The sequence below is a fragment of the Narcine bancroftii genome, chromosome 8, assembly GCF_036971445.1.
Source record: "Narcine bancroftii isolate sNarBan1 chromosome 8, sNarBan1.hap1, whole genome shotgun sequence".
Classification (NCBI taxonomy): Eukaryota; Metazoa; Chordata; class Chondrichthyes; order Torpediniformes; family Narcinidae; genus Narcine; species Narcine bancroftii.
Window position 1 is genome coordinate 33,768,471 of NC_091476.1, and position 10,101 is coordinate 33,778,571.

A 10,101-nucleotide genomic window follows, 5' to 3' on the forward strand; every position below is an offset into this window, starting at 1 on the left:
CCTTTTATGTCTTATTTGTGTATGATGTAAATGTTTCTAATGTGCTTGGATGTATTTACTCTTCCACATGAGATATAGTATTACCTTTGTTTTTTGATTTACGGTAGGATCAAAAAACTACAAAATATATGTAACCCTCTATAAAAAAAATACACACACACACACACACAATTTTGTATTTTCAGGTTTTTTTCCCCTTTTCTTCATTGTATTGTATTTCATTAAAAGAAAATTTAAAAAAAGATTAGAGGTGTGGCATTATCTAAAATTGGAAAAGTCACTATTCATATCATTAAAGTTCAAGAGGAATTTGATATGTAGTTTACATTTGGGATCCTAGAAATGGGCAAGGCAGAGAACAGCTATATCTGTGTTGGAATGGTAGAGGGAATTGAAATTGTTGGCAACTGAGAGTTTTACCTTAGACCCACAGAGTGCAGGTATTTGGCGAGCTAGTCCTCAATCTGCGTTTGGTCTCACCCATGAAGTGGAGGCTACAGTGAGTGCACTGAATGCATTAGAAGTTGGATGATGGCCTCACCTGGAAGGTCTGTATTTGGTCCTGGATAGAGGTGAGAGAGGAGATCTTGGGAACTTTTTTACACTTTCTGCCATCAAAGCGGAAGTGCCAGGGTGGGAGGTGGGGAGTAGGTGGCAAGAGGGTGAGTGGGGAGGGAAAAGCAGGCCATGGAGTCTTGGAAAGACTGATCCAGACAAAAAAAAGATTACATAGGTAAAGTAGATGTAGCTGCTAATGGGATCAGACTGAAATAAATATTGGTGCAGTACATTTCTGATTATCCAAAATGCTTGGGACTGGTCATTAACTGCATTTTCCAGATATCTGATCTGCAGCCCAATTTAAGCAGCAGGATACTTGTAAATTCCATCGCTGATACCCACTTCTTCCAACCTCCGTCACCGATCTTGACACCTCCCTACTGCTGCCGCCAAACCTGTGCAAGCACCCAGGTCCTCACTCAGATCCCCAACACTTCCCCACCGCTGTTGCAGAACTTGCCCAGGAACCTTCAGCTCTGGGCCTGGCTGCCAACCCAACAGAGCTCTCGACACCACAGCTGCCAACCTGAACACTAGTCCTGGCTGCCAATCCAATGGAGCTCTTGATGTCATGGCTGCCGACCCAGCAGCTCTCCTGATTCCACGTCTGCCAACCTGAACCCATGGCCCCAGCCTCTGACCCAAAGGAGCTTCCGATATCCTGGCCACTGACCCAAACCCTGATGCCAGCAGCCAACCCACCCAGAACTCCAAAAGCCCCAGCTGCAAACTCTAACCTGGACCCCAAACACCAACTCTCTGGAACTCCCAACACTTTGACCACTGACTCCCGCATTAAACCAATCTTCCTACCTGCAGAAGATCCTGACGTTGATGCCGGTGACTCTAACCTGAGCCCCGGCTCCCGTCAGGCTGGCTTCCAGGGATCCCAAGGTCCCCAATCCGATCACAGCCCAGTAGCATCGTCATAATACTTGTACAGTATCAGCAATTAAAATAACAACAAAGAACAAGGGAAGGTTTTTCAACCATGAAATAAAGTTTAATTCTAACCTTGAATATACTTGAGTACATGAGAGCTCCGTAGGATTCAAAATGGTGGTAACAACCCATCAGAGTCCCACTTAAGCATGGCAGATTTTTTAAAAAAACTTTGTTTTCAACTTGTGACATCATGTCGCCACTGAAAATTTTCAAGGATAACTGTTAATTTCGGTAAAGTGGCTTTTGGATAATCGGAAATGTACTGTACTGATATACACTCAGTGAGAGTGATTCAGATGTTTGAAGGTAACTAGGATGGGATTTCTATAAAACTCAAGTATCCAAGCTTATTGTGTCTAAAAAAGCATCCAGGTCTAGATAATTAGCAGAAACATCTTACAGCTGCACAAACAAGCATTTCATACATAAAAGAGGCTGGGCAGAGAGCAGCTTTAAACATTATAAGTTGAGAAATAAGTGTGTCCTTGAAAACATCAACAACAACTGTGAAAAAGTGGACTGAGAGATGCTTGCTGGTGTACATGCTTAAAGTGATAACCAAATGGAAGGAGAAAGGGATGGCTCACCTACCACTGACTGGCCAGTGGAGGATGATGGCAGCTAAATCCACTTACCGTGCCATCATACAGTGCAGATAAGCTCTGTAGCTTGACGCAGAGCAGATACCAGCTTGGAATCCAGCTGGGTAGATTCATTTTTTAAAATATGGTTCTGAAAATGAATAAGAGAGTTCCATCTAAAGAAACGTAACATTATGGAAGTCTGAAAACACAATCCTTTGTTGTAGTTTGTTTCAAGGTAATCCAGATCCATATCACAGATGTTTATTGCATCACAATACCTGTCTAGATATTGACTTGAACTTCTCCATCTGGAAGGCCATTTCAGATATTTGCAGGATAAAGCATGTTAAAAGTACTCAATAATAAAAATAGAAGATTGTTGTCATGTGTATAAAAATAATCACACACATACAAGGCATTGAAAGGCTTACTTGCTGCAGTTTTGCAGACAAATAAAATATAAAACACATAACAATAATTAAGAAGAGAAGAAAGATAACCATAAAGGGAAGATAAAAATATAAATAATAACTAATATTCACAATTGGTCATAGTGCATTAAGTAAAATCGCTAAATCCGTAATGTTAGTTTAGGATAGTGCAGGGAGGTTCAACGTTCTTATAGCAGCTGCAAGCTAATGCACAATGGAAACAAATAGGAGACATACATCCACATTCAACAGTGACAAATGAACTGAGAAAGAAGTCAAAAGCATTCTGAAAGTCTGAAATAGGTAGAACTTCAGTTTCTTAACAGCATCAGAAATAGATATAAATGTATTACAGTTAAATTTTTTTGAGCTATGGAGTGGTTTGTCATTATTTTATAGAACTAATGTGTAGGGTGCTTTCAAATTAAGTTTAAAAAAAAACACGACTTATTACTGAAAGACATGTCTAATATTTAGTAAGAAAAGGAATATTCTAGAAAAAAAATTAAGGATGATTGGGAACACAATTTGAATATATCATTTTCAGACCAAAATTGAATTTTCACTTGATTAGTGACTCCTCATTTTGTGCACGGCATTGATTGTTACAATTTAAGGTGATGCATTGGATACACATGTTATCGTTTTTATGCAGATGTTGATCCACTCTGCGATAAGTGTGAAATCTTTTAAGCTTCCCATATGTTCTGGGAATGCCCTAATTTAGAAAAATTTTGGAAATATATTTTTCAAACTTTATCAATGATTCTAAATATCAAATTAGAACCATGCCCTCTCATTGTTTTATTTGGTTTTTCTTGAGAAGAGGATATTCGTGATGTCAACCCAAGAGAAAATTTTAGCTTTTACCTCATTGATAGCCAGACGAGCAATTTGAATGAAATGCAAGGATGACTCTCCACCCACTCATGGCCAGTGGTTACACGATGTAATGTCCTATTTAAGATAAGAGCAAATTAGATACACTATTAAAGATACAAAGTTTCATTTTGACAAGATGTGGGGCCCATTCATAGATTACTATCATAATTGGGAGATTTAAGAAGTCTGGATGCTTGGGAGATTCTCTGTCGAGTGTCTAAAGGTCACTATTCAATCCATATCGTTACAATTTTACATTAACCATGTTTAGAGGGAGGGGTTAGACCAATCAGAGGATTTTTGTTTCTTTTTAACCTTTTTTAGATTAATTAGTTAAACCTGAATTTAAATATGGTTTAATATGGATTATATCAAAATAATTAGGGATAGAATTGACCCTTTGTTTTTATGAAGGGATTTTTAAATTTTGTTTTATCTATTTTTGATCCAAAATTATACTGGAATATATTATGAGAAAGGGATAAACTATTAAATATCATATGCATTGAATTTGATGTCTTAGAGCAACAAGTTAAATAAACAATTATGGATAAGCTTTTGATTTGCATTATATGTTTAATATGTGATTATGTATATGATATGACCTGTTGTTTGTTACTATTAGATGACTTTGTATGTAGGATTTATATATTAATAAAAAATATTTTAAAAAAGAAAAAATAACCAATGCTAACAATAAATATTCTAATGCAATAAAGGGTTTCTGACTCAATGCAATATTCAGCTCATCTGCCTTTTAATCAACCATGCTGTTTGTTTCTATCTGAGTTTAAAATGTTCTGAAAGATTTTATTTTCCATGGGTAGCAAAATCAGGAACACACAAATAGTTTACTAGATATAAAATGGTGAAGAAAGTGCACGCTGCGGAAAATTGTATGATAATAAATTTTAACAATTTATTGGCAAGTGTTGCAGTTCTGACCAAAGCAATTCATTTTTCTCCCTTTCAGAGGGTGTTTTAGTGTTTGTCCATTACAGCAATCAATTTCACAACTTTGCAGCAGAGGTCATTTTTTTTTAAATTGCCGCCACCCATCATTACAATACAATTACTAGCACCCAGTCATAATCAATACTTTGTAATAACCTTTGGTTGTATTTCAGTGACCTTTATTAATTTAGAACTGCTATTTTATTTGTTACAAACTTAAAATACCATTACTAACCGAAGGATTAAGCAGAACAATTTTTCATTAATTGCTTAAAAATTGATCCGACTCAAGAAATACTACTCATTAGGATCACTGCATGTATAATACACTTTAAAATAAGTAGACCTGCTGAGTGCTGAGGATTTGCGATCTCTTGTCAATCACAAACTCGATGAGAAACGTTTCCCCAATGTAAACAGCTTTAATTAGCTCGGCATCATCAAATTCGCCTTAACATTCTGCAATAGATTATTAAAATTACATTAAATAAAGTAAGATTTTGTGACAGGTCCTCAGAGAAACTAACTGTCCATTCTCTGATTGAGAGAACAATGAATTTGCAATGTGAACCTCTCTGCAGAATTATCTCATGTTGTTTCTAATGAAACATGCAGTTTTCATCTGTTTATTCATCCTCATCATTCAGTAAATGATTTATTTTCTTGTCCAAATTCCAAATTAGCACATAAATGTTGCAGATGTGTATTCTATATTTTTATGTTTCATGTACAAGCAATCATTTTTTTTGTTATTTTCAATTTTTTTTTAGCTATTGAAATCCTTTAGCATCGTTCAGCTTTTATATAGTGTCACCTAATTCTAAGAAACACATTTGACTTTTTTTTTCACTTAGAAGTTCTTAAAATAAAAGCCTTTCTATCTTAAAACAGATATTATTTTTCCAGTGAATATAAGAATACAGTATTACTTTTCATTCTATTCATTGTGAGATGAGCTGGAGGAATTGTTAAGAGAATTTAACATAAAGTGTCATCTATGGTCTCTTTGCGGAAACTGCCAAAATGTTTGGCCTGGAAGTCAGCCTGAAGAAAACTGAGGTCCTCCATCAGCCAGCTCCCCACCATGACTACCAGCCCCCCCACATCTCCATCGGGCACACAAACCTCAAAACGGTCAACCAGTTTACCTATCTCGGCTGCACCATTTCATCAGATGCAAGGATCGACAATGAGATAGACAACAGACTCGCCAAGGCAAATGGCGCCTTTGGAAGACTACACAAAAGAGTCTGGAAAAACAACCAACTGAAAAACCTCACAAAGATAAGTGTATACAGAGCCGTTGTCATACCCACACTCCTGTTCGGCTCCGAATCATGGGTCATCTACTGGCACCACCTACGGCTCCTAGAACGCTTCCACCAGCGTTGTCTCCGCTCCATCCTCAACATCCATTGGAGCGCTTACACCCCTAACGTTGAAGTACTCGAGATGGCAGAGGTCGACAGCATCGAGTCCACGCTGCTGAAGATCCAGCTGCGCTGGATGGGTCACGTCTCCAGAATGGAGGACCATCGCCTTCCCAAGATCGTGTTATATGGCGAGCTCTCCACTGGCCACCGTGACAGAGGTGCACCAAAGAAAAGGTACAAGGACTGCCTAAAGAAATCTCTTGGTGCCTGCCACATTGACCACCGCCAGTGGGCTGATAACACCTCAAACCGTGCATCTTGGCGCCTCACAGTTTGGCGGGCAGCAACCTCCTTTGAAGAAGATCGCAGAGCCCACCTCACTGACAAAAGGCAAAGGAGGAAAAACCCAACACCCAACCCCAACCAACCAATTTTCCCTTGCAACCGCTGCAATCGTGTCTGCCTGTCCCGCATCGGACTTGTCAGCCACAAACGAGCCTGCAGCTGACGTGGACTTTTTACCCCCTCCATAAATCTTCGTCCGCGAAGCCAAGCCAAAGATATAATTTTACAAGGAGAATTTCTCATTTGTCATTTCTTTTTGATGTTCATTATTAATATCAGTAAACACATCGAAAAAGACTTGCAGAGGGACTCAATGATCTCCTCTATACCAAATGAACTAGTTGGAATCTGCCCAACACTAATAAAGCAATAATTTAATATCTGTTTCAAATACATGGTTGGAATAAACAATGGGGTGGGAAATGTTGTAATTATTTTTTTAATTTTCCGATTTTTCTGTCACTGTCAGCCTGCTACTTCAAAAAGGTGGAACACATAATGAGCACTTGATCCAAAGTTGCTTCATATTACATCTCCAATGAGCTTACATAATCAAAAGTTTCTGTTTGCATGGAGTAACTGTGGGAAGCAATGGGTATTATCTTTAATGTTATGCCAAAAAAGCACAATAAATTGTGGATGAGGATTTTAGTGACATGGAGAGCATAGGGGAGGAGGAAGAGGGAATTATACTGGAAGTTGAGGTATAGTCTCAGAGATGGATCATGCAGGGTGTTTTGAACTGCAAACATCTGAACAACATATGTTGACTCCACACTGGTGATTTCAGCCTGAGCAAGCAGCTGGCCAGCATTGGAATCAGAGCAGGGAAGCAGAAATTCTGGCAAGAACCAAAGGGGTTGGCTCAAGCATCACCTATACTGAACAGTTGAAAAGAATAAAGATAGTATCAGTCTTTGGAATAGCTAATGAAATTGCCATCTTTGAAAAGAAACAAGTTTGTTGCAGCATTTCCTATATTTGTTCTGTAATTTCTCACTGAACATGTTTAATTAATATCCAATCTGTTAAAGGGTTTAGACCACACATGTCAAACTCTGGCCCTCGGGCCAAATTTGGCCCGCGATATAATTATATTTTGCCCGCAAGATCATTTCAAAAATGTATTAGAGGTGGCCCGCTGGCTGCCGCGCCAGTATAGCGCATGCACGGTAATACAACAAATCCCAGAATGCATTGGCGTCAGCCTGCTAATCGTCCCCACCTCCTCTGTTTAGGTTGCAGGGTCTCACCGTGGACTCTGGTTTTGGGGCCTGGCCGGTGTCAGGGGAAGCCAAGGCCGCTTCCCAGCGCCCCGAACCGGAGGCCTCAGGCCTGACCTCGCCAGGACCATTGCCCACTCCCCCTCCCTGCCGCAGGCCGATCCGCGACTGACGGTGACGGGGCCGCTGATCCGCCGAGATGCCGCCCTGCAGCGAGAGCCGATGCCCCCGCACTGTCGTTGTCCAACCCGATCACCCGCAAACCCCGCCCTCCCGCACACAGGCCTGAGTAAGGATTATGAACTTTAATCTCAGGATAAAACGATCTTCCAATAGTTTCATGTCACAGTGATAAATATATTTCTGGTTAAAAATGGTCCTGCACCTGGATACAAGCTCATTAGGCATAAAACTTGAAAAGTGTGTCAATCAAAGGATATCTGTACCAATGGAAAAAGGGCATGGCAAATAACCCTGCTAGAGTTCATACCCACAATCAGTCACCCATTTGATTGTTTCAGGAATCATGTTATTCTCCCACATTCTCAATAGCCCTCAGATTTTACTATTCGACAGCACACTAGCAACATTTGACAAATCCTCTATAGAGAAATATTATTTGTTGAATATTTTATTTCTCATTTGTTAATGCTTCTGGAAAGAGTTTATCCAAAACTATTATTAAACATTTATTTTAATAAGAAAAAGTTTAACATTACATATGTTGAAAGAAGAGAAAACATGCAGATGTTGTTGAAAATTTTCAATAAATATTTAGTTCGGCCCTCGATTTAGTCCAAGTTTTTAATTTTGGCCCTCTGTGAATTTGAGTTTGACACCCCTGGTTTAGACCAAGAATAGCGGGTTGTATTTCTGCATTAGATCCCTTACCATTTTATACTGTTCATTACAATAGGCATGAGTAAAGCAGTTTGAAAATAATTCCTTCATTAAATTGCCATGGCTGATCATTTAATCATCTTAGTTTAACAAATCTCTGTTTTTGGCAAAATATCCAAGACAAAATCCGACACAGAACCAACTCAATTATTAGCAAATTTGTATTCGCTGATGATACTTAAGAGCCTTTGTTTGTTAATTTAAAGCCGTGAGTCACTTGGAATCTATAAATTTCAAGTATTCAATTGGCAGAAGAACAAACTCTATTGACATAGAGCAGGGGAGTCAAACTCAAATTCACGGAGGGCCATAATTAAAAACTTGGACTAAGTCGAGGGCCGAACTAAATATTTATTGAAAATTTTCAACAACATCTGCATGTTTTCTCTTCTTTCAACATATGTAATGTTAAACTTTTTCTTATTAAAATAAATGTTTAATAATAGTTTTGGATAAACTCTTTCCAGAAGAAGCATTAACAAATGAGAAATAAAATATTCAATAAATAATATTTCTCTATAGCCTTTAAGCTCCTTTTAAATGTTTTTTTTCACAAGCCAACAAGTCAAAAAAATAGCAACTTGCTTCAATGACAAACAGGTTTGTCTTTTAAAACATATAGTCTGCCTCCCACCTGCCTTGAAAGGTCCTGTTTTCTGTCTTGTTCGGCCATTTTTCGTAAGGGGTTTATTACGTGTGAGTTAGGCGACAGGTCACAGATGCTAATAAAAGTAAAGAGAGGAGGTGGGGGCAATTAGTGGGCTGACACCAATGAATTTGCAAAGCATTCTGGGATTTGTAGTATTAGCTGTGCATACGCTATACTGGCGCAGCGGCCAGCGGGCCAGCTCTAATACATATTTGATATGATCTTGCGGGCCAAATATTATTATATTACGGGCCAAATTTGGCCCGCGGGCCTGAGTTTGACATGTGTGACATAGTGGCTCAGCAAGTAGAAATGCTGCCCCACAGTTCCAGGGTTCAATCCTGGAGTTCGCATATTCTTCTGGTCAGTCGGTGAGTTTCCTCCCAGGACCCCATGTCCCATGACATACACATGGATGGGATGGCTAATTGACTCCTTTACATATTGTACCTTTTCTACAGGTGAATAATAGACTGGAAGAAATTCATGGGAATGTGAGATAAATAGGTTACTGGAGAATGAGAGAGAGAGAGAGAGAGAGAGAGAGAGAGAGAGAGAGAGAGACAGAGAGAGAGAGAGAGAGAAATCAAGTCAGACATTTGCTTGTCCAATTTTTATGCAGGCATGATCCATCAGGTGCCAATTGCATTCTTGTCTACAAATGATTGGAAGGTGAAGAAATCACATTTGATGTACCAGGATGAATGGGAAATGCATAGAGGTCAGTGCATCTAGACAAAAAAAAATGGTTCAGCACAAACTAAAAGGCCCAAAGGGGATTGTTTCTGTGCTGTAGTGTTCTTTGGTTCTACTGTTATTCTTTATTCCTAACCTTTATCATACAGATTTCACTGTTAAATTTTTGATCTTCGTTCAATTATAAAAATGCATCACATACATTTCATCAAACAACCCAGTGGTTTAAAAAAATGATGATATTCGAGATGTCTTCTTCCAACTTAAATAATAAAACAATATTAATGAGTGTTTGTTGATGCCTCATATTTTGCATTTGTTTGCAATTATTTTGGACCTTTGATAGGGCTTGCATGATATCAACGTCCTTGCTTCCAATGAGATAGCTTAGAAATGTGAGTAGAAATTTAATTTAGAAATGATGTAATGAAGTTGCAGACACCTGCAAATGTGGTTGTGTTTAATCATTTTATTTTAGTAATATTAGACTTGTGATATTTGTCCTTTTAAAATTTGAAATTGTATCTTCCATATTTAGTTGAGAATGCAGACGGAATC